Source organism: Mercenaria mercenaria, chromosome 15 (assembly GCF_021730395.1).
Source record: "Mercenaria mercenaria strain notata chromosome 15, MADL_Memer_1, whole genome shotgun sequence".
In the NCBI taxonomy this organism is placed as follows: domain Eukaryota; kingdom Metazoa; phylum Mollusca; class Bivalvia; order Venerida; family Veneridae; genus Mercenaria; species Mercenaria mercenaria.
The window spans coordinates 34,083,537-34,110,091 of NC_069375.1; the positions used below are offsets into that span (position 1 = coordinate 34,083,537).

General features: G+C 34.3%; 1 long non-coding RNA gene across 1 annotated transcript; it reads right to left on the minus strand.

Annotated features, from left to right (window-relative positions):
- Nucleotides 1–19,342: 19,342 nt before the first annotated feature.
- Nucleotides 19,343–26,300, minus strand: LOC128548689 (uncharacterized). Its single transcript, XR_008367237.1, has 3 exons — nucleotides 26,227–26,300; nucleotides 25,049–25,133; nucleotides 19,343–23,660 (listed from the first exon to the last, which is right to left on the minus strand). It is a non-coding gene; the product is annotated as an uncharacterized LOC128548689 (long non-coding RNA).
- Nucleotides 26,301–26,555: the final 255 nt, after the last annotated feature.

The following is a 26,555-nucleotide window of genomic DNA, read 5'->3' on the forward strand; positions in this document are numbered from 1 at the left end:
AAAAGATAAAAAAGAAAAAGAAACATCTTTATTAAACACTTTACTAAAAGTGTCATGCTTTATATATATAATATACTTAACATACCTAGTTTTGTTTGTTTTGTTTTTATCTGTGCAAAGTATTGTTAGATTTGAATGATTATTTGACACAATGTTAAATAACCATTTTATTTCAATACTAACATTTCTTCTTTGTTTCTTTGTTTTTGTTTGGGTTTAACGCCGTTTTTCCTGGATTCTGCATACGCACCAGTATAAACCTGTTCTCCGAAAGTAACTGCCAACTTCTCCAATTGAATCAGATGTGGAGGAAGAATGATTTCAGGCACAATGTATTTTTTGTCAAATCTTTATGGAGAACATACGCCTCGCACGGGGATCGAACTCAGGACCTCGCGATCCGTAGATCTGCGCTCTCCCTATTACGCTACACGGGCGGACTATATCTTAATACAACATAACAACAATAACAAGTAGACATAATATGTATTGAGCAATAACGGTGACAAAAAGTAACTCTTCAATCAAAAGTCACATAATCAACGAATGATCCAGAGTAAACTTTGAACGTATCGAATTAATGAAATTCATTGTTTTTTGTTATTTAATTATTCAATCATTTTTTATCTATGTTTAGTTGAAATCGAATATTCGTTATTATTTTCACCATCATCGTGTAAACGTCATACCATGAATGTCACGTCACTAATGACGTCATTAATGGATAACGCGGCGTTAAAAAGTGCATAATATTCGACTTTACTCAGTCAAAGAGACAAAATGTATATCAGTTATAAATAAGAATTCACAAGTTACAAAAATATAACCTTTGCATCGCGAAATATGCACTCGTTCGTTCAGATTAATATTACGTTGCTAAAATCGCACATATCTCTCCCTCAGTCCTCGTGCGTATTTCTCGATAGAGATCTGATAACCTGCTAATGCAAAATTTGTTGATACCACATATAGGCCTACAACAAGTTATACTCATTTTGTCACCACTTGTTTTAGGCTTACCTTAACTGTCACAGCTTAACGAACTTACCTCCGATTATAATTTTTCTTAGGCATTTCAATCACTCAATAGCTTGTCCAGTTTTTAGCGAAATATGTCAATCTTTAAACGAGATCACAACGAAAAACTAAATGTGAAGTTAGACAAATTGTTATAAAAATTGTTATATAAAGTTTTAAAATAAAATTTGTTTCATATATTTTCTAAATATCAATACAAACAACAATACATTATCAGACAAAGGGTTCATTTATTGAGCCACTTACTTAAGGTTCTCTTAAAAATCCATCAAAAGTGAGTACTCTGAAGTAAGCTGGTGGTACAAACTTATTGACAGAAGATATCTGAAAAATATTTCTATAGATAACCAAAACTATTGTGCAGAAGGTAATAAACCGTTGCATCGCTTTTGAAATGATGCATACAATTTACATTCTTCTTGCATTTTTACAAATACTTAACTTTTATTTTCATCCACTTTAACATTTTTCAGTGTTATATATACAACTTATGCTAAACTTGTTGGAAATGAACATGTTGAAAATTTTATCGCAACTGTGGCGAGTAGTTTTTAAAATTAACTGTTTAACATTCTGCTGATAGTCGGATAATTCTATATGCAAATGACATCATACTTACGGTACCCGGTTCACACACGGGAAATGCTTCAAAGATAGCAAACTTTGATAATTATCTTACATTATCAACATTTGATTCTATATACGTTTGTGCTATAGGACGTTTTACATATTGCATCAGCCCCAAAATGGTTGAAGAGACATCAAAATCAGTATACATACATTTCACATGCCCAGTCTTGTAATCATTTTAATCCGAAATACTGTTATCGTTAAGGCAGAACGACTTATAGTAAAGTACACTTAAACTTCCTCTTGCCTAAGATAAATGCATTTTTTAAATATTGGAAAAATTTTCTCTCGTTCTTTCGACCTTTATTAATGTCATCTTTGAGTTCATTTAAAGGGTCAGTATCAGCAGTTCCGTCATCAACATATTGGTTTTCCGGATCTTCTGTACCTGATGAACATGATTTGTTAGCTGAATCTAAAACACGAGGACTGCTTTTGCCATATTTTTGTACAGAGAATGACTTAGTCTCTGGGATATTGACATATCTGCCTGTCTGCTTGGTTTTATCGACATTCTGTGATTGCATTGAAGTCCTTGGCTTTAACGAGCCTTCGTATATTTTCTCTACCTTTTTAATAGAAGATTCTTGGTTACTTGCTGATGTAACGCGGGTGTTGTCATTGTCTGTTGTAGCTGAAATCGCTTGCGGATCAATCATAGGCGTATAGCGTACACTTTTAAGATCTACTACCCGCTGACTTCTAGGTATTCGTTGTGTTTGCTCAACAAAGTCGGATCCAGTGACCATGTCCTCAGAATCGCCTTCAATTTCAAATACTTTATCTAGCATTTTGCATTCCTTGTCCGATAATTGCATCTGTATCCCAGCTTTTTGCAAAATGCAAATTGAATCTGGTGTTATTCGATCTGGACATTTGTTGTACGCGTACGATGTTGCTAATTCGAAAGCAACATTTGAAAAATGAGTGTTATTGTTGCTCTTTTTAATGTTTTCAATCATCTCTAAAATGTGTTTAACCTGTTCCTCCTTTTTTCCTTTATCAGCCTTGTTATCGATACATGCTACCCTACCTTTTCCGCCGCAACGCTTAATCAAGTCTACCAAACCAACTGTGGTATCTTCAGATAGGTATTTGTCCATTGTTTCTTTATTCTCTGTTCTTGTAAGTACAATGCATGCATATTTCTCGACCCCAGGACCAAACCAATCAAAAAATAAATTCTTTGTTTTTTCAAGCTCCTTTGTAAATCTACCCATTTCAAGAACAAACACAACTGCATGAAAGCCGGGTGTCGTTAAGACTGAGTTCCTTGTGGATCTCATGCGCTGGTAGATGAGTGTCAAATATGCCTGGTGTGTCAACTACTTCAACATATTTTCCATGTCGATATACTATCTGAAAATATTGCAAATATTTTTCTTCATTCCATACATCTATTTTAGAAAAATTGTATATATTTCATACACGTAATTACCCTTTGTTACTTAAAATTATAATTCTAAATCAAATTCATTTTTGCAATAATAAACAAATACCTACTATGTCAATATCAACCAATCTTCACAGGGTTCCTTGGTTGATACCCTTTTAGATTCCTTCAAGTTTAGCTCATTTATTCATGCTGAATTCTTATTTTCATGGCAACCGAAATGCAGAACTAATGTGTCTCCAACGTAAATTATAAAGTTGTTGTATTTTCACTGTCTTGTAAGCTGTACGACCGTAAATGTTTAGACACTTCCAAGATGGCGGACGCTGAAAGTCAACACAGGTAGGTGTTCCAGTTTTTCATCGATAACATGTTTTATTCAACACTTTTAACGGCCACACTTATAGCAAATTATAGCGGAATAACATGTTCCTCCTCGGCATTATCTAAAAGTTTGTTGATTTCATTGTTTCTCGAATTATATTGACGCAAAAAGTGCCACTTTGATGAAATTAAAATCGAATCGAGGAACGCACATTATTTTCGGTCGTATCTTATTCAATAATCATATCTGTTTGAATATTTCTGTGGTATTTTGAAGTTTTTTACCGGTTCTTTACGATGGTAATGCTTGATTTTACGAGACATGTCTGGAAATATCAAAATTTTTTACGATTTTTAAATTGTCAATACAGCAGCGTAGACTATACCAACATATTCACGCTGAGCGGTGTAGACACGATTTTTTTGTGAACGGTTTATACATAGAATTAAGCGAAAAAACTGAACGGTGTAGATACAAGTTTATTTCGTCTATGCTAAAAATGCCACTTAAAAATATATGTAAATTAACTACGGTTTCGTAATCCTAGCCTCCGAGTATAGGATAAAGGAAGTTTCGACGGAATACTTAGACAACTCTATCAGAAAAGGATAGGATTACGGCAGTATCTGAGGGACATCATACATTATATTTGTTCGGATCCGTAATCCTAGCCACTGCCATTAGTTTTTCACTTTTTTGTGAATTGTTTAGAAATTTGTTTTTACCATCAAATTTTAAATTCCGTTTGTTTTTTTTATTCGTAGATATGATGTTTATATTGTTAACAGTTTCACCTTAGTTTAAAGTGTTGTCGGGGACACACGTTGTACGTAGGTTAGGTATTTTTGCTGTTCTGGCCGTTTTCAGACGCAGTATTTGAAAGGGAGATCATTATTTTGCGCTAATAAAAGACACACTACGGATTTTAACCCTCTCTTGCGATAAAAAAGCTTCAATATACTAATAGAAATATTCAAACAGATATGATTATTGAATAAGATACGACTGAAAATAATGTGCGTTCCTCGATTCGATTTTAATTTCATCAGATTGGCACATTTTGCGTCAATATAATTCGAGAAACAATGAAATCAACAAACTTTTAGATAATGCCGAGGAGGAACATGTTATTCCGCTATAATTTGCTATAAGTGTGGCCGTTAAGTGTTGAAGAAAACATGTTATCAATGAAAAACTGGAACACCTATCTGTGTTGACTTTCAGCGTCCGCCATCTTGGAAGTGTCTAAACATTTACGGCCGTACAGCTTACAAGACAGTGATTTTATATGCTAATATATTACATTTGCATTTTAAGTTCATAATACGCTAAATAACAGGCTAAATAGGTTTATAAAATTGTAGCACGATAAGGCAATATTAAGCATGCACAATAAGATGAACTTTGGACACTAGCAGATACCGCTTTGACAAATTTCTGTTTCTATTTGCACGAAACATAGATTCTGATTAAACAGAAGCAATTTGATGGCTTTGAAATTAAAAGCAAAAAAATAATGCCTACTTTTGCTAAAATATTTTAACATTTCCGGTTGTTATAAAGACGCACATTTACAAAACTACTAAAACATACCAATCATCAGTACTTTACGTAAAAATATCATTAAAAGAAACTGACAAAAGGTTAATGACATAATTATATTTATTATTGGTGTGTATTTATAATATCTATTTCTATTATTTACATATCTATTATATACGTAATTTCTACTGTTTGATTAAAAATGAAAGCTCGCTCTTAAAGTACTTTTTTGAATGCAAGATTCATACCCCTGACCAAGCTGTGGTTTCTGTTACTGATTTCGCTGCAAAAGACACTTTAAATTTCTCTTCGCCAAGAATAGAATTTGCTGTTGAACTTTTTCCATGACCAGTCCTTCCAACCAGTAGGATACGAATATCTGAAATAAATTAGTTCGAGTGGACGTGAGGGATGTTTCATTACCTCTCATAAACAGACTCAACCAAACCGAGTCTGCCATAATTTTACTTGGTTGCGTCCTAAGCTTGCAAACAATTGGAACAAAAAATTGTCATAAAGTCATCCATACGACAACATAACATGCATGAAGAGAAAGAAATCGGCGATAAATGTATTTATGAGGGTGAAAATTGGATGAATTTCTTAATTAGAAAGTGATTAATCTTACTAAAAACATAAAGACCTGAGTAGTGTTTAAATAAATGTACACTAAAATGGACAAAAAAGTGAAGGTCTTTCAAAATATCACCCCAATCAGCCAACTGGTGCCTTCAATAATGTTTCTGTTCTTAAATCTATTAAAGCCAAAACATAGAAACATCTGAACTGGCCATATTGAAATTAAGATAAAAAACTTCAAACAAAGTTACACTTTCGAAGCTTTTAGAAAATTCTCGACAAAAAAAAGCATCATTTTCCGCCATTTTGACTCCCACAACAACAACTCCTCACATTAAGACTCCCACAACAACACTTTACGTCCGACCCCCTGATAACGTCCCTGATTTTGTACACCTTAATTGGCAGAAATAGTCAAATACATACTAGACATTTAGTGGTATGTATTCATTATCCTCGTTATATCTACTAAACTGATAAGCGCTGTCAGGTTAATTCTATATCACCCCTTGCTGGCTTTATTTAGTTGTTTGGTTGTGATCTATGCTTCCAAATGATTTATTTATAGACTTTTTGACTCTTAATTTAACAAAAGACTGTATTGATATCATTATTTTCATATATAAACTAGATGTGTGTCCATACGACACTGGTGCTCTATTTCCTCTCACTGTATATGGTTACACTTGGTGAATAACTTTCGAGATATATGTAACACAACCTTTTATGCACTTTATGTATATTTTTAAGGATCATAACTCTGGTCTGGCTGAGTGAAATCTCAAACAGAACACAACTTCACATGCTATATAACAATCGACTATGTCAAATAATTTTTGAGATACATTGTACGCATTTTTATACCCTTAATGCATAGTTTGACTAAGTCAAGAACTATAACATTGGCCTCACTGAGTGAAATTCAAACCAAGATCCAGGTGCTTAAATATACATGCTTAATATTATATGCTTTATAATACACGGTTTCATGATTTATTTGTAAGACAGTATTATGCAACATAAAAGCACCACTAACATTGAAGTACTTTAAGTCTATTTTTAGATAAGTCAAGGACCATAATTCATGCCTGGTTGAGTGAAATCCCAAATAGAACACCAGGTGCACAATTTCACATTATTACAATTTTCTAGTGTTTTGTGACTCTAAGTCAAAAACCTATTGATATACTGGCGATACAAATATAATTTTTTTCTTAATCGATGGGCATAACTCTGGTCTGGTCAATATAAATTCCAAACAAACCCTAAATGCACAACTATGTATGCTTAAAATAATAACCCTATTTTATGACCCTAAGTAAAATAAGGTTCCATTACAGCTTCTTTGTGTTGTGGGCCTACTTTGCTAATGCGTGGCTATGAGGCTGTGTTTTTGGGTGTTCTGTGCTTCCGAGAAATCTACCCTTACCTATTATCTTATTAATAAGATACGTGCGACACAAATGTACGAAAGACCCGTGGTAACATTTCAACTTCATTATTTCACGATTTCTGCTTCCTGATTTCACGATTTCCACTTCATGAATTCACGAATTCACGATTTCTGCTTCATGATTTCACGATTTCCACTTCATGAATTAACGATTTCCACTACATGAATTCACGATTTCATGAATTCACGATTTCACGAAAATACTTCACGATTTCTTGATTTCACGATTTCCACTTCATGAATTCACGATTTCTGCTTCCTGAAATCACGATTTCCACTTCATGAATTCACGATTTCCACTTCATGAATTCACGATTTCACGAATTCACTATTTCCACTTCACGAATTCACGATTTCACAATTTCCACTTCATGAATTCACGATTTCACGATTTCCACTTCATGTATTCACGATTTCCACTTCACGAATTCACGATTTCACAATTTCCATTTCATGAATTCACGATTTCACCATTAAACTTCACGAATTCACGATTTCTTGATTTCATGAATTCACGATTTCACCATTAAATTTCACGATTTCACGATTTCTACTTCAAGAATTTACGATTTCTCGATTTCACGATTTCATAATTATGTACAATTTCAACTTTTTGCGATTTTATTAGTCACATGACTGATGTATGACGTAGAAAACCGCGGGTGAAATTCGCTACATGTAAGATGGCGTGTTATATAATTGTACAACCAGGTTTAGGTACTGAAAGTGAAAACTGGCCGAAAATGCCTCAACTGATGAGGAAATAGACTTACAAACAATACTTTTAGAATGCATTATTGCTTAAAATGTGAAACTGTTCCAGTCCCTTTTTTCGGTTTTAGTAAGCTCCTCATCTTTGTGCTATTAAATGAAAAGCGATGCATCTTATTCACATGTAAGCTATTGCCATCTGCTGTGTAAATGGTATGCAAACTGAGTTGATCAAGAGTAGGGCCGTTTAAAATGTAAAAAAGCGGCTTAGACGTTACAGGCGTGGAAAGGATATACATACAAAATATAAATTGAATCCATGCAAGCATTCACTTTTAAATGAACAGAAACCAATGTGTCTATAGACGGAAAGGCGGATTCCAAAATAACGGACTGACGGACGCAAGGCTTAATGCTCCGTCGCCATACATGGCGTGGGCATAATAAACATACTTATATATTTTGGAATTGTCTAAAACAGAAAAGGTACTTGGGCATCTTATTTTGTTCATACATGTTTTAGTGTTGAGAGTACCAAATACTGTGTTGGTACAGGCACCAATATCCCTCCCCAACCTCCACACAGACGTATGCAGGAGTATAAACTCATCCTCTTTAACCCAGACCATTCATTATGTTTACACTTCATTGAATGGAGAGTAACGGAATGGATAGGCCAAACAGAACAAGTGAAATCAAGAAATCATGAAATCGCGAAGTTTAATTGAGAAATCGTAAATTCAAGAAGTGGAAATCGTGAAATCAAGAAATCGTGAAGTTTCTTCGTGAAATCGTAAATTCGTGAAATCGTGAATTCATGAAGTGGAAATCGTGAATTCATGAAGGGAAATCGTGAATTCAGGAAGCAGAAATCGTGAATTCATGAATTGGAAATCATGAAATCGTGAAATCAAGAAATCGTGAAGTTTTTTTCGTGAAATCGTGAATTCATGAAGTTGAAATCGTGAATTCAAGAAATCGTGAAATCATGAAATCGTGAAATCAAGAAATCGTGAAGTTTTTTTTGTGAAATCGTGAATTCATTAAGTTGAAATCGTGAAATCGTGAATTCATGAAGTGGAAATCGTGAATTCAGGAAGCAGAAATCATGAAATCGTGAATTCATGAAGTGGAAATCGTGAAATCAAGAAATCGTGAAATCAAGAAATCGTGAAGTTTTTTCGTGAAATCGTGAATTCATGAAATTGTAAATTCGTGAAATCGTGAATTCATGAAGTGGAAATCGTGAATTCATGAAGTGGAAATCGTGAAATCAGGAAGCAGAAATCGTGAATTCGTGAATTCATTAAGTGGAAATCGTGAAATCATGAAGCAGAAATCGTGAAATAATGAAGCTGAAATGTCACCTTGGGTCTTTCGTACAAATGTCTATGCATATTTTTGACTGGGCTAATAACTCTTGTCTAGATTTGTGAAATCCAAATTAAAAAGCACAACTTAAACTGAATGACAATTTTGTCAGGTTTGATCACCCTGGATGATATTTTTTGAGATACACACGACACAAATTCAGACGTACGGACAGACATTTGAACAAGAGCATCTCTAAGTGCACCCCACCTAAAAATATAAGAATAGGGGCCCGAAAAACAATGAAATATCATAATTCAGAAAAAGGGGATGAAACACCTTTGGCAGAATACAGCGGTAAAATCATGGTTGTTTTAAAATGCCGACCTTGATGGCAAAGATATAGATCTTGTTGGAAGTCTGTGTTGCGAGTATCCATTCTACAGACATGAAGCTTTACATGACAGAAGTTGTGCACCTCCAGGTTTGACACTGGACTGAATCACTGACAGCAGAATCTTGTAATTGACAAAATGGCATTGAATAGTAATAACCAGTTTTCCTGTTTAAACTCCATTGAGTGTATTTTAGACCACACTTCATTGAGCAGTTCAACAAGTATACAGTGATTTCGATTACCCGTGTTGACAAAACGGTAATTTACATTTTACAAGGTCATTCTTAAAAGCTTAGATCTAATGTTTTAGTGCCTAACATCAATTTTACATCTATGTTTTTGTCCCAGCCGACTTGCTAGCTGCTTTAGACGAATATCAATTTTATCTAAAAATGAAATGCATATATTTTCAATGGCGGTCCATTACCTTTCCAGCTACATATACTTTTTGTTTAAAGCAGGAACAGTAATCATATGATATTCACTTACTTGAATCTATGCTGCACTGCTGCAAACTGGAAGCCATATTTTATATATCTGATCTTATCTTGTGTAACCTAGATCCACAATGTAAAACTATGAAACCTATATATGTTAAACTTAACCCTTACACATTTAGGCCGTATATTGTACACTCAATGCATGCGTACATTCAATAGCGGCGATTTAATGTTGGCGGTGTAACCTAGCTTCTTCCTGTTTGATATGTAACTTCATCCAGGTATGATATAAGTTAAATGTTCGTATATAAATCGAATGGAGTAGGGCTATCCTATCCTACTCTCTCGTAAACTACACACTTATCGAAATGTGATACTGACATTTCATACCATGTTATGTTTGAAACCCGCTTTCGCACCCCTCCCCCCAACACACACACGAAAAAAAAAAAACAAAAAATAAAAAACAACTGAAAAACTAATGTATAAATGCTAACCAATATCGGAAAATTGAATAGCTGTATCTTTCAAATCAATTTTTGCATGTATGATATTTTAAAGTTTATTTACTACCACAATAGAGTTGTATATATGGACAACCGCTAATTACAACTGGAATTAATGGAAATTTTAAAACTGCTTATCAAAGATTGTTCCCTCTCCTCCGTCTGACACAATCAAATCGTAGTAAAGGCATTTCGTTCCTGTCATTTTGTTATCATTGTTTGTCCAGTAGCAGTTTTGGCTTTATAAAATGTGAGTGTACACTACACAATGTTGCGAAAATCAGTTGTGGTACATAGGAAGTAAACGCGTATCCGGCTATTTATCCCTAGTCCCATTGTTTTGCATTCCACGTTATTTTTTTTAACACTTAAGTGAGCAGCATCAGTACTCGAAAACAAGATTAATAAATAGCTGTCACCAAACTGGTGTATAATCCCGAATAATATCCTGGTCACAGGGAGTGCACAAAATTTATATATTTATATATATAGAAGTTAAATGAATAACCGAAGAATAATAAGAGGGGGTGTATTTTGCTACTAGTGCAAATACGTTACAATCTAAATGTATCAAATAATATGTCAGTTTTTTTTTTAATTTCGAACTTCACCAGTTCAAATATATTGTATAAAAAAAATCTTATGCAAACATACGACAGAAATAGACAATAAATATAGGTAGATATTTAGAGATTAATGTTTCATTCATATTAGTTCTAAATGGAAGTCTGTTCAGTAATAGCACTGTACTGTTACAAAATGTAAAATTAAGTATAACAAGAGATATTTTTAAAACATATGGTCGGCAAATTGCAATAAGACAAGATGTTTATGAGGTTATCATATCATTTGTGTTATTCTATCGTCTGTCTAACATTTTGCAGATAGAAAAACTAAGCACGACACATTAGCAATTTAAATGGTTATCTTTTAATTTTTCACAAAGGTTTCGTAGGGATTCAGTTTTGTTTCGTTTTCTCTATAATTACAATAATGGTCTGGAAAACACTTCTCTACCAAGAAATCTTTAATCGATCGGCTAATCACATCCTGGTAATAAGGTACAGTTACCTGCCGCCCTTCGTTACCAAACTAAACGAAGTGTATTCGAGAAAAAAGAGGTCCATCATTTCATGATGGATTTGATTGAAAATAGATACCATGAGCTTCTGAAAGTAACCAAATTTTATAGACCTGATGTAAATGAAGACAAAGGGGTAAAATATTGCTGGTTTCTTTTGCAAATTGTTGTCTGCGGATTTGTACAAAAAGTAGATTGAACCGCTTCACATCTGACAGATGTGAGGAGAAAAGTAGCAGTTCAACAAGTCACTTAAAAAGGATTTTTTGTTTCTCTCAGATAGATTTCTAAAGAGAAAGTATTTGCTTTTGTCTTCAGAACATTGTGTCAAGTCTTGCATTGATATATTTGTATGTAACTGTATAGGAAATTAATTGTAATTTTGGTCCTGATATGAAGGCTAAAACTGAACTGGCGAGGATAGTTGGACTACTCTAACTGCACAGAGGATCAGTTACGTGGTGTCCGACAGGATCTTGGATTTACCCGAGGGGGTGTCTCACACCTGTGCCACCAACATCTGTGCATTTACCGAGACTATCTATCTATTGAGCCCCACCATATTAACTGTATACGACAGAGATGCAAACACATCTGGCATTGTGTTGGCCACAGTCCATAAAAGGACTGCATCCTTTAATGGTATGCGTACTTGCTGAATGTGTCCGCGTCATGTTTGAAATTGAAAAGGTCATGAAACCAAGACTGATCCCCGTAGAATATGGCCATTCAATGTGCTGTTTGCACCGTGGCAGCAGATTTTCTGACACAAGTGCTATGCACTCAAATGGCCTTTATGTACTCAGATGACCTATATGTTCTTAGGAATGTACAATATTATAGCTATTATATTCTCATTGTTTTAAAAAAGACACGGCAAATCTCCTAATCAGCTTGTTTAGCCCGGTAATCCAGCTAATTTAGCTTACTCGATAATTTTTTCCTTGATCGGGATATTACAAGAACAATAGAAATAGTACAGTTTACAAAATAACTTTTTCAGTAGACAGACAACAGCTGAATTATATTTACATTTTCAGATTTCTGATTGATTGAATATATACATCATGACTTGTTATTATAGGATATCAACAAAAAGCTTCATTTGTTATAATTGTCTTTGCAATATTTACCCAAAGCTTCATTGAAAAAACCTGTTCTTGTTATATCCTCAGACCAGGCTAGAAATGCCCCGGTGTGGATAAATTAGCCCTACCGGCATTGTAAAATCTGCCATTCACTAGTTTCTGAAATATATCGACGGATGTGACAGGAATTCCCAGGGTTCTTTGTAATTAGCAATTGTCTGCCAGTTACTTGCCGTGATTTATCAGTTTGATAAACTGGTACCGTACCGGTTATCGGTAATGATTATTGCACAGAGCAAAATTAGTAAGCCATACAAAGTTGGCATATGACGTTGCTTGAAACCAGTCATATATTTTTCTGGAAGAAGTCTGCCCAGAACAGTGGGGTTGGTGCTTAACAAGTGTGTAAGATATAACAAATCAGATAGAGAAAAAGTCTACACAGTATGTATGCAGTTTCAAACATTCATTTACTTTGGTTTATGCATTTATTTACTTTTATTTATTTATTTATTTATTTATTTATTTATTTATTTATTTATTTATTCATTTATTTATCTGTTTATTTGTTTGTTTATTATATTATTTAATGGTATAAATCACTATTTGTTCATTTTGCAGGTACAGTCTGCCTCTCCCACCTCACATGGAGTAAGAGTGGTCAACATTGTCTCCCCTGAATGTAGATGGCCTTGGCTCTAGCCGACATTTGCTGTAGTCCGATGTAGCGGTATGTATCTTTTTATACTCTTAATGTTCTTTCAGATTCCTTCCTTGATTTTGTAATTTCCTGTGGACTGTTTAAGGTTTTTGCTGGTACACCTTCATGTACTTTTCACTACTGTCCATTTGTTTCAGATAAGACGTAATCTTTTCCGAGAGTTCTACCCCAGAATGTTCATATTTCTGTATGGCAGAAGTCCCAATTCCATTATTTAGTCCGTCCACAGCGGATACAAGCCGGCCACCAACATCCCTGCCATAGTTAACGTTTTTCAGCAATGACGTACTGATTGGGCGATTCACAGCCTCACATCTATGTGTACTGGTAAACAGACGCATTGTTTCAATAGCAGAGACATTCAGTTTCATTTTGATAATTTCTTGTAGTATAGCTCTGTCATTATTGTCCATATTCCGGTTAATTATCTGGTAGTGATGAAGAAACTTGGACCTCTGCCACCAGGAGTTTGAGTCGGAAACAGAGCATACGTAGGAGTGACGGGCACACTTAGAGCAGTCTTCATCATTAAAAGCTGTAGCACTGACGGAATTGAGCTTGTCCTACGTATGTTGGATCAGCAGGTATTTCTACCTTCCATATGGGATTTAGTGCTTTAAGTACTGCATCCACGCCCTCAGCTGATCTGGAATCCCCGCCTGTTGTAACGTATTCGATCAAAGTCCCTTGTAGTGCTCACTGGGTGACGATAGATTTCCCAATTTCAAACTCTTGAAAGAGGGGCATGTGTCTCGTAGTTTGCTGTGCAGTCTGCATACCCTCCGGGACAAATCACATTCATTCTTTAACTTTTCAGCCAAGCACCTCTCCAGCACAGGTTATTTTGAACAAAGGCTGCTATAATAAACAGTTTGGAGGTCATAGTCTCACATGCTAAACCGATAGCCTGAAAGGCATTCTGTCCTGGCTTCCGGCGGCTGGCAGTGATTGGCGAGTTGTACCGTCCGTTCATGTTTATATTTATAAAGTTCTCATCGTTCCCACGTTTCTTGTTTACTTCTTTGAGCATCTGCACCTTCTCACACTTGTCGTCATTGTTCAGGTTTGTCACAGCTGTGGTAACTTTGTTAGAAGACTTTTGCATACTGCGACTGGATGGTTGTGGTATGTTTATATACTGCCAGATACCGGAACCTTGTATAATTACCAATCGAAGTGTCCTGCAGACCAGTGGCCAGTCCTATATTTGGAGCTGCTGGATTAGGTCCAGGCTTGGGAGAGATGACTTCTTTGTACATTTTCTACTCAGGCGCGACATAGTTACAGTTCAAGAATTTCAGTGTAACCTTCCAGCACATACCCCATTTTATTCTCGAGCAACTTGAAAGTTTGACTGTTGGCATTCCGAGGAGTTAGCATTCATATGGCCTTGAAAAGCTGTGTTGAATGCTTGTGTCATCTTTTCACTGTCTACTAATCTCATGCCTCACACGGTTTTGAATTATTTCCCGCTAATTTCAGGTCAGTGTTAGTGTTTTGTTTCGGTCGTAGCAGCCGTGGAGCTCTGGTGAATCCTTCTCAGCCAGGGGTTGTTAGTGTTGAGCCGTCTGTAGACATCTTGGTCTCCAGGGAGAACTTGTCACCTTTCATCCGTGAAGTGGAGGTTGCATTTCAGGTTCACTGTCATCAGAAGAGGACACAGGCAGTTTCAAGCCTTTGTTCCAGGGAGTATAACCCTTCTGGAAATATGTTTTCTTGTGAGACATTTCACCTTTCTTTTCATGGTTGTTTGGATCAGTAATGAAGCCAATAGTGTTATGAATAGTCTAGCTAAAAAATACCCCATTTATAATGAAAACCTGTGTATTAGACAGAATAAGACATAATTTTATGTGAAAATTTTTTTAGTACACATAAAGCTGTATATTGAAACAGACCCCTATGACAAGGGGTGCGAACGAGACACTTGTGAATTCAATTGGAAGAACTGACATGCTTTAAGGAGCTGTATATTGTTCAATGTTTGACATGTACCCGAAAGTTGCCTGTCACTTAATGGGCATAAAGGTGTTCTTTCAAATGACACAATATATTGCATATACACTGTCAGTTTTCTGATCATTTGCTGACTTCTGACATTTAATCGTAATGATAACAAGTGGGTTCTTCTTTTTTCGAAAAAATACTTTCTGGCAGAATTTTATATATGCACTAAATCATGTGTGTTTTCAAATTACTATGAATGCAGGAAAAACAGCATTTTTTATTTCATTCAATTATTCAGACTTTTAAAGAAAATATTGCAATTTTTTAGTTTTCCCAATGCTGAAATTGTCATTCTAAGAATTGTAGCAAAAATGATGTTTTCACCTGTCTTAGCTATATTGCTGGCATTTTTCATATGCATAAGTCAGAATGTCAAAACTGTACTGATTGTTTGCTAATACATTAGATATGAACACCACAAAATATTATTTGGGTTCGACAACGATTTGGGGTTAAAAAGGTAATAAGGTATAGGTCCCTACCCTTCGTTACCCACCTAAAGGAAGTATATCGAGAGAAAAGAGGTCCCTCATTTCTAAAGAAAATGTACTTGCTTTTGTCTTCAGAACATGTGTCAAAGCCTTCCGTTGATATATTTGTATGTAACTCTATGGGAAATTAGTTGTACTTTTGGGTCATCTTATTCATGTGATACGCAGCCTGTATTCAGCTCTCTCTGTAAATCGATATCTGTTGGTATTTGACAGGTTGTTATTTTGTTATATAGTTATATTTATCAAACGTACTTATCATATTAGATATATCAAAATTCTTTCTAAATATGCTGAGCGAAACGTATCTTTAAAACTGTAAACAGCGTCATTAATGATAACACTTTGCCTGAAATTTCACTCAACGTTGCACAATCAGCAGAGTGATAAAACACACACCCTCGTCCAATCAGGCAAAGTGTCGAATAAATCTTTCATTTTTATGAATTATCTATAATCCGTTATCAAATATTCTGATTTGCAAACTTATGTCATGTGACATGGGATAGTCTTTGATAGACGGCGTTCGCCGCCGAAAAAAGGAGATTTATATCAATGATTATATTATCTAAGAGTAGTTTTTGTCTCAAGGCCTTTGCATTTCTTCCCATTGATAACGTAATCTAAGAGCCTTAATAAATCCATTCTATAGCTGCATAAATATTGAGTAATGATGAATGGAAGACAACTATTGAAGAGATTAATCGATATTTATTTAAAAGAATATTATGGTTCTTGCTGGTTTAGTACATATATATTCTATTAGAACTTAAGTAAGTATAGGTAGGACTTAAACTGATTGAAGAAGTAGGCAATAGGTGTCGAAATCGTAGCTTATATTTCTATTTCAATGTAAATGAAATGTGGAACCAAAATTTTTAGATCTGCTTTTTTTTTCAGTGCAACACGTATTTTATCCCGTAAAATCTAACCCCAAAAATCGACATATAGTTAATTAATCGGGCCATTACTTTTGATAAGAAATGTTCTCATTTTATTCTAATTTTAATTACCATCGGAACGTACTAAATAGTAGTTTTACAAGTCTTCTATTTTGAATTCTTCTGTTCATAGACGAGGGAAACGACTACTAAAAAGGCATTGAGTACATACGATTTTGATTCTAAAGGTTTGCTTTTTATATATTTATACATGAGCATTTTTGTGTTTTACATGCCATGCCTTTTTGTTTCCATTACGAGTGTTAGAGATTCACCTGGAGTGGATTACTTTTATCTACATTGTCCCGTGTCTTTGGAACATGGTAGGGGTAAGAGTGAGGTTGGGTGCGCACCATATACCGATTTAAGCTCCCAAGTGGTGTTTTTGCCACTGACCGTTCCAAGGCGGTGCCCCACTGTGTTCCTTTGTTTGTTCGTTTTGTCCTAATGTGTTGGCTTTGTGTGTGGGCGCGTGTATGTGTATGTGTGTGTGTGTGTGTGTTTGTAGTGTGCGCGTCTGCGTGCTGTGGGTTTCGTTTTGGGGAGGCTGCGTTTTTGGTACGTGGCATTCCCTGGTTGATGTTTGTCTTTGTTATTTTTTTTTCTACTTGTGTTATATATATATTGAAAAGAATGTTAAAACATAATATAGAAGTAAAGAGGTCTAATGTCTTAAACCTTAGCCTTATTCGTAATTATATATATTGACATCATCATGTTTGGTTGCGAGTAGTAGTTTCATTGCATGAACCTCTGTCGCATAACGGTAACTTTTGCCGCCAAGCGTGTAGATTTATGATATTACATATTAAACACTTTGTATATCAGCGGACAAGTCATCACTGTAGACATGATCAATTAGTGCCAGCAAAAATAATATGATTTCTTTCTATGCGTTTAACCTCATGCATATCTGGTTCCTTTAGGGTATGAATTTCAGGCCTACACAAACAACAATTTCTTCGTTAAGATATCAGCCGGTTTGTAGGATATGTAATATAGTAATATATGAGCCGTGCCATGGGAAAACCAACATAGTGGGTGTGCGACCAGCATGGATCCAGACCAGCCTGCGCATCCCCGCAGTCTGGTCAGGATCCATGCTGTTCGCTAACAGTTTCTCCAATTCCAATAGGCTTTAAAAGCGAACAGCATGGAGCCTGACCAGACTGCGCGAATGCGCAGGCTGGTCTGGATCCATGCTGGTCGCACACCCACTATGTTGGTTTTCCCATGGCACGGCTCATATATATTTGTTTGATCATGTTCGTTCAAATATATATTCAAATTGCCTTAACGACAGAACGAAAGTATGTCAAGACTAAGAGTACTTATTAAGAACGAAAAAATTTTGGGGATTATCAAAGAAAACGCATTTAAACTGTAGATATAATGTATTACACGAGCAAAATAAGGAAAAATCTAATTTTACAAGCTTAGTGTTACATTCACTGCATCTTTTAATTTGTAGATCGTCTGTGTCATTCATAATCTAACCTGAAAACAACTGTTACAGTAACAAATAATTACACATTTCACTGCATACTTTATGGCATGCTTCATCAAACGAACAGATATAATTACACAGAAATATATGTATAAAAGACTTGAATGGTATACGTCTTTGTTCTGCAGCAAACAACTAAATACATAAGATTGAGAACAGTTTCTAAGCAAACATTAAAATAAAGGCATCTATTCTTTGGTATATCATACATTACCTACAATTTGTGGTCCTGTAGTAACTGAAGAACAGTTCATGTTACAGAAGTCTGACTGACAACAGTGCGAACATACCGGTGCTTTGCGAGTAGGAATTCCATTAATTGAACGATGAGGACATACCTATCAAACATGGACCTAAATGTTGCTGACGAACCCGAAGAAGCAGTGAACTGCTAAACAAAATTACTCCCAAACAAATAAGTTCAGGCATAGTATTGTTAATATAGAACAAGAAACATATTTAAAATAAAAGACTGTATGTGCAATTTGATGCATTGGAAGTCGTTACAGTTTCGTGATTTTGTCGTCCTATGTACAAACTAAGGACACATTTTTAAAGAATAAACAATCAGAATGAAATTTATATTTACCCATCTGTACATTAAGTTTTTATTTTTCCGTTTAAGAATGTTTAATGATATTTCCACATACTTTGATGAATCAAGAATAACATATTTGTTTTGTAAAACACAGAAAGGTATGTTTCCATATTTATGCCACCGTCATCTGTGTTGTAAAGCGGTGGAAGATTATATACTGAGTAGAAAAAGTTCATATTTTTTATTCACAAACTGTGAAAATTTACGTATTTAATGATTCTAAGCATGTACACATTCTGTATCAACAAATGCTTTACAGGCTTTTATATATGACATTCTATTTCTTAATTTTTCGTAAATGCTTCTTACACTATTTTACCTCTGCATAAAATAATGTAAAATATTTCTAAAAAGATATGATTTTAATATATTTCAACAAACAGATATAAGAAACACAAAGAAGGAAAGAAGTAATACTACATGTATACGTGAAAAGAAATTCATTTAAATCAAACCTGCGAATCTGCACATCCCATAAGATAGTGGAAAATTTCACCCCACTCAAACTTTAAAATCAAACAATACTGAAAAACCAGTATAGTATAATTAAAGTATATAATTATCATGATTTGTATGACTTAACCTACATTCAGTCATAATGAATATTTCTCGATACCTATCTTATACCATACAATAACTTTGTTTTTCTCATAATAAAAGAGACAAGGAAAGTCATTGATGCAAGCATCAAGGACGCCTGAAAGTGTTTTAATACACTTCCTATCAAAAGTGAATATGAGGTTATGACATTATACATATCTTTTACTTCGGTTAAATGAGCAGTCATGGATAAATAGATACTGTCGAGAAAATACGGTTGTGTTTACCAAAAGCGACGTTTTGTTAGGTAGCATATTTAGTCAACTAGTTTTAAACAGTGTAATTAAAGCAATCAAATGTTATATTTATCATTGCAAGTTGAACGCTTGTGTTCCCGAACTAAATGTTTTAAAAAAACAATTTTCATTCAAACTGAGAGATTCAACTAAAATAATTTAGAATGGACAGATTTAATAAAAATGTGAAGACATTTTGCCAGTACCAATCTGTAGAAATACAGATTCTAAAATTGAGTTGAAGTTTTAAACTTCACTTGATATTTTTCTCAAAGAAACCGCCACCTTATATGTAAAATATTGTTTTTGTATTTCAATCTAAGGCGTGTTTTTTTTTCTCAACCGGACCACTTTGATCTTCTAAATTTCTCCCTTTTTCCCACCGATGTTTCTTTTCAATGTTCTCTATATTTTAATATGAGACATCAAGAACAGTGTCAATTGGATCAAGAGAAGTAACTCAAACATGTTTTTTTACATATTTAAGGCGGAATTATCATTCAGTGGGCAATATGCCTTGACACAGCTAAATCATTTAGTTAGAAAATGTGTGATAGTATTTACAATTCAGATTCAATAACAGCATTTTTTGGTTTGTTTACACAGTACAAATTTCTATCATTTCTCGCCGAATTCAACCAGATATTCTAACTGACTACTAAATGTGCTGATTAACATCGTGCTGGCAAAGTTACATTTTGTAAACAGAGAGAATTTGTATATCCCGTTGAGAATATTAACCGACTGCACAGATGATGAAAAATTGCTTTAAATGTGTGGCATTGTGTATTATCACAATACATGGATGTTAAAGGGAATTCCTATAATTTTTTTCCTTTCATAGATTTTTTTCAAATTCACATACTATGATAGGAAAATTTGTGCCGAAAACAATGAACAAATAAAAACAATGGGTCACTACAGGTATCGCACAGTAATAAGGCGCTTTGAAATGTAAACAAACATAACAGTAGCATAAATTTCAGTCAATACACAACGTTTACGCTACAATTAGTAATTCTTCGTTGGCCCAGCGGTATTAGTATCCGTCTCATACTTTTTCGTCGGGAGTTCGATTCCCGGACCCGTAAAAATATTTGATAATTTTATTTAATTTCTTTTTTTTTTTCAATACGATTCAACGTTAACAGCAAAAGTGTGTTAATCTAGTACTAACTTATTCACTTACTTATATATGTCATTAATAGCACGTTATCATTTTTAAATATGCTTCATTTTTAATATGATTTAAAGTTTTTGAGATTTTCGTGAATAAATTAGAAATCAGAGAAAAACAAAGTTACACAAAGTATATAAATAAAATGCAAAATAAAAAAAAATGACGGATGCAAGGTTCGAACCATCAAAAATATTACTACAAAATATTTACAAGTCTATCCACTCAACCTACTGCGCCATCAAGCCAACTATTGAAATTACTTTCAATATCTTTCCTTAAAAGAGATTGCTAAGTACTGATTGTTTTTTTACATGTTGATAAAAATAAAAACGCCATAATACTGTGCGGTACTTATAGGCTTGTTTTTGTGAAAAATTGTTTTGAACACACCCGCTGTTGCTGAAACTGCCGGCGATGTTTCAACATTTTCATAATTTTCTGCTTTTCTATAAATACCAACTAAAATATACATCAAAGCAGCACAATAAGGTTTATTCTTTTTACAGATTTTATTATATACTTATTTGATATCATAGTAATATTTGTAATACTATAGCCTTACAATAATGGGTACAAATGAAAAAAAATATATTGTTTCATATTCACTTTTGTGAACTTTTTTTCAATGAAAAATACCCATAGTGAAGAATATTTTTTTTAAATTTTGAAAATAATGTTTCATAGAACTTTTTCCTGTTTTTTTTTCTCGTGTATAGATAATTGTATTGTAAGCATAAAAATAGCTAAAAATGTATGGGTCACCAGGCTAAATGTTTTGTTCAGACCGCTAGAATACAACACCTGTTCGGACGGAAAATGGCGCGAACCTGGCCAAATTAATTAAATGTATGTCTGCTAGAAGTTAAAAAAAGTATTAAAAACTCTTAATTCTTACTATAATTGAACACTAAATAATCTAAAAGGTGATGTTGTCTTATCAGTACAAAGTCAATTGTCTTACATTATATGAACAACACTGTCTTTGTACTAAATTGCGATGTGAAAACACAACCACAAAAATGGCAAGATACCTGTCAGGCATGATACTTGTCATTACAATATAACATAAACCAGTATCAACATTTGATTACTGATAAAATTTATCAAAAATGTTATTTCATTCAAGATTCCTCATATTTAAGATTGTCTGTCACATGTTTTAACAAATGTTGACTTCACTTCAGTTTCCCACAGAAAGTGTCGGCTGCGCAGAAAGATGCGCATAAAAAAAACTATGGGAATTCCATTTAACGGAGTAACATAAAGAATCTGATATATTTTGCTAGCGAATGTTATGTTATTACATATACTGTGAAATATGAGTACACTGTGAAATATGTGAACTGATAAAAAATAAAAATAATAAAAAGGACAAAGTGAAGCACCCGTTGCTTTGCATAATTAGATATGGATTAGCATAATTGTACTGAAATTATTAAAAATTAATTTGTTCCAAATAGAGTGGTTCAGATGATAATCATATGTTTTCAGTCACTGCAATGTTGAATTGTGCTTTTTACCAATTTACTTAATTTTGTAAGACATGAAGTATCATTAAAATATTCAGCATTCAGTAAGTCGTAACTTATTTTTGCCCATGCATTTAATGATATATTGTCTCAAAAACTTTACCTAGATATGTTACATTCATTACCTCATTGTTTAAATTACTTGGAAACGAAACAATGGCGAGTACCTTATCTTTGTTAGTATTTAGACTTAAATCCGTTGCAGCTGGAAAAAATGAAACACTTTATATCGCATAGAACAACTTGCATTCATGAAATGATTTTAAATTTCGATAAACAGAAAAACAAAAGCAAATACGTTACTGGAAAATAAAAATGAATTACGCTATGTGTAGTGGATGCTTAATCCTCCAACAGATCTTCAGCTGACAGGATTTGAAGTATGTTTTCTCCTTTAAAATTGTCTAGTGGTTGCTTAAGCCCCTCAGAGTTAGCTTCTTTGTACATAAGATTTCGACGCTTTGATTTTGGAGGATACCAGGCAAGTCGGTAATCTGATTGACCAGTGTTTGTCGTGAGGAATATATCTAGGATCTAATTTTATCTAGTAGGTAGGTCAAACATTTGCGTAAGGCTTGCATCACTCAAGGTCTCAAGGATTTCTATATTAATAGGTTAAATGTTTGCAACCGGAGGATGCGTTTATAGATTTCGATTCAATCTTGGGTAGATTCAGATACAAAGCTTTTCAAACATGTAAGTTGCGTTTGTGGACTTTTGCAAGAGATTGTGTAAATCATTTCGAGCTTCTGTGTCTACCTCATGAGATAAGTAGTATGTGCCTAATAAAAGGGTTTGCTGCCAACTAGAAGAACCTTACTGCAAAGTTCCTCACAACTAGCTTAAATGTCTGATATTTTTTGAAATTGTATCAATATCTAATTGCGACGGAAACCATCACCTACATGTGTCATAGTTATTTCTACTTCTAAGCAATCTAGATCTGGATAAAAAATTTATTGGTGTGATGTTGGAGTTTTAACCAAAATTCGGTGCTTATTCATCTGTTAACATTCTATGCTTCCTAAGGATCTTCTAACGTGTTTTGATATTATAATATCCAGCTTAGATTTTTAGGTTCTTAAACTCGAGTCTCTTCAACTACTGATCAGCTATTGAGAACTATTTGGTCCTTTTGTTATTTGTACTGCATATAAGTGACAAACCGGCGTTATACCAACATTCAAAATGTTTGCCTGTATATTGGACACTTTGCCCACACTTCTGAAAGCATTGTATTGTTATTCCGAAATACCTGATCAGCATGACATAGCTGTACTGTGTTACAGATCTCGTTTTCACCCATATGAATACAGTCAAAGCAGATAGGGCCCCTTTTATCCAGAGCTTTGAAGCCTGAAATTACCATGTTTTTTACAGATTTATATCATAAAAGGATCCTCGTACGTTTTGCAGTTATACACAAAAGACAACATGGCTGGTATCTATAGTTTTTGCATAGTAGATGTATATCACGTCTCGTTTTGGAACTTAAACAAATCTCTGTCATGGTGATAATAGTATCTTATTACGCATAAAACATTTACAATTATATTTATACTTTTCTTTCTTTCATTTGGTTGTCTCTACTTATCTCGTATATGATATTTTTCTGTCAATTTTTGGGGATGCTTTATCAGGAGAGAAAACGTGTGTTAACAGAGTGATTCTCGCGCTCATGTGCTGTTGAAACACCTTTTTTATGCCCCCTTCGAAGAAGGAGAGGTATATTGTTTTGCAGATGTCGGTCGGTCTGTCGGTCGATCAGTCTGTCGGTAGGTCGGTCGGTATGTAGAACAATTTCTTTCCGGATGATAACTCAAGAACGCTTAGGTCTAGGATTATGAAATTTGATATGATGGTTGGTCAGAACAAGCAAACGACCTCTATTGATTTTGAGATCAGTAGGTCAAAGGTCAATGTCACAGTGACCCAGAACAGTTAAACGGTTTCCGGATGATAACTCAAGAACACTAAGGCCTAGGATCATGAAAGTTAATACAGAGGTTGGTCATGACCAACAAATGACCCCTATTGATTTTGAGGTCCGTACCAGGAACAGTTTAATGGTTTCCAGATGATAACTCGAGAACGCTTTGGCCTAGGATCATAAAAGTTGATAGGTTGGTTGATTATAACCTATTGATTCTGAGATCAGTAGGTCAAAGGTCAAGGTCGCATTGGCCTTGAACAGTTAAAAAGTTTCTGGATGATAACTTGAGAATGCCTGGGCCTAGGATCACGAAACCATAATACGGAGGTTTATCATGACCAGCAGGCAATCCCTTTTGATTTTAAGGTCAATAGGTCAAAGGTCAAGGTCACTTTGACCGAAAACAGTAGCACTTTTGTGCACAGTGACCAAATAATTTCTGTCCCTTTTGCAAATACTGAATGCATCAAGTGGCGAGGGGGTGGGGGCATTTCGTGTTCTACGAGCTCTTGTTATTATGTGCGTTCCATTGCAAAGCGTATACGTATTATTCAAAAGGACGTCAACGTGAAAAACTTAAAACTAACACAGAAATTTAATGATGTTGAGGGATAATCTATTCTTATCTTTCTTCAGAATCCCTCGGTAGAAAGTTGTACCCTCTCTCTACCGGCGTACACCAACCATTCTCTCGGGATTCTGCAGATGTTATAACATGAAAAAAACATGCGTTATCCCTACATTATGAGTTTTTAAACTGCAGGATACTAAAACGTTAAATTATGTTATTATAAGTAACAAATGATCTAACCGTTATCCCCACACCCTTCGCTGTTACAAAAGTCATCTTTACAACAATGTAGACATCCGCCATTACTGCCATCATAGTTGCAATGCTGAAATAAAGTAATATTAAAAAGAAAGCATATGGTGACAATTCATCTCAAACGTAAATGATAAAATATATTTATATTAAATGCACATCAAGCGGTTTATATTTTGGCCAATCTTCTTTGTTTTAATTGGTATGTAGAAGGCGTTCTGAAAGTAATTTTTCACATGTTTTGAAGCTCAAAAATATGTACTTTCGTGTGTTATTATAACATAAAGTCAGTGTTTTCTTGGAATGAGCACATATTTAACTATTTCTAAAAGATTGCCATGCGCATGATATAGAAATTCATTCTGAACAAAATCTGTCTACAAATTTCTTTAAAATATAATTTTTGTATGTTGTATTTTGCATTTTTCAGTAAAATGGGATTAAATCATTTTCAATTTATTGTTCTAATCTGTTTATGTTTGTAATACTTGTCAAATCTGCTTTAGTACTGAGAGCACTTCAAAGAAAGTTAAGACTGTACTTTAATTGAAACGAGATTAGATATTTTTACACGATATCTGCATTTTTGATAGTTTTGCGTTTGTAAAAATGTAGAACATGCAATATTTTTTTTTAAACGAACATCGTAATATATATATTTCATTTATTTAGAGGTTTTTCTTATTAATTTGTGCGAAACTTTTAGGAAATCTGTTTATTAGAAGGCAACTGAGAGATGTGCTGTTAAGTCACGTGTGGTTCTGAGACATTCGTGTATGCACTCGCTTTCATATGCATGATCTTAAGAGGCAGCTTCCAGAGTCTAAACACTCATTGGGCTGTACCTCTGTCCAGGAACGTACTGGATTTTTGGTTCCATATATAACATTTTCATTTTCATTTCTATGTTGATGAGATGTGAAAACCAAAATATTTAGTCTTTTTAGGCCACTTTTAACCCGTACTGTGTTGGTGCGCTGTAAAATCATAATCAACAGAAAATTCGATGATTTCTAATTTTTAAATAAATGTATTTGCGAGTTCTGTTCCTTGCTCATTCGTATTATACCAGATCAAAATTTCTTTAATCTCCTGGTCATTTTCTTTATGACTTGGTCAGGTATTTAACTTGTTGTGCTATCTGTATGGTTATAAATGCAACAAACCTGAGCTTCATTACAGCCGGAGTTGTAGAAATCTACATCAAAGCTTCTTGTGTAACGCTGAACGAAACATACCTGATAGATAAATATATTTACAGGTAAAAAGTAGTGTCACTCTGACTTAAGAATTCAACTTGATTTTAAAACAATATCGGCTACCAATAAACTTGCTCTGAATAAAAGTATTGCTAGCGCTGAATAAATTCTATCTATTGTATAATGGTGAAAAAGATGTTCATGTTTTAAAATAGCTGAAACTCTGTCTGACAAGATGTAAGAAGCATGGGAATATAGTCTAGGATTAACGCACGTTTTTTCCATATATTAATATT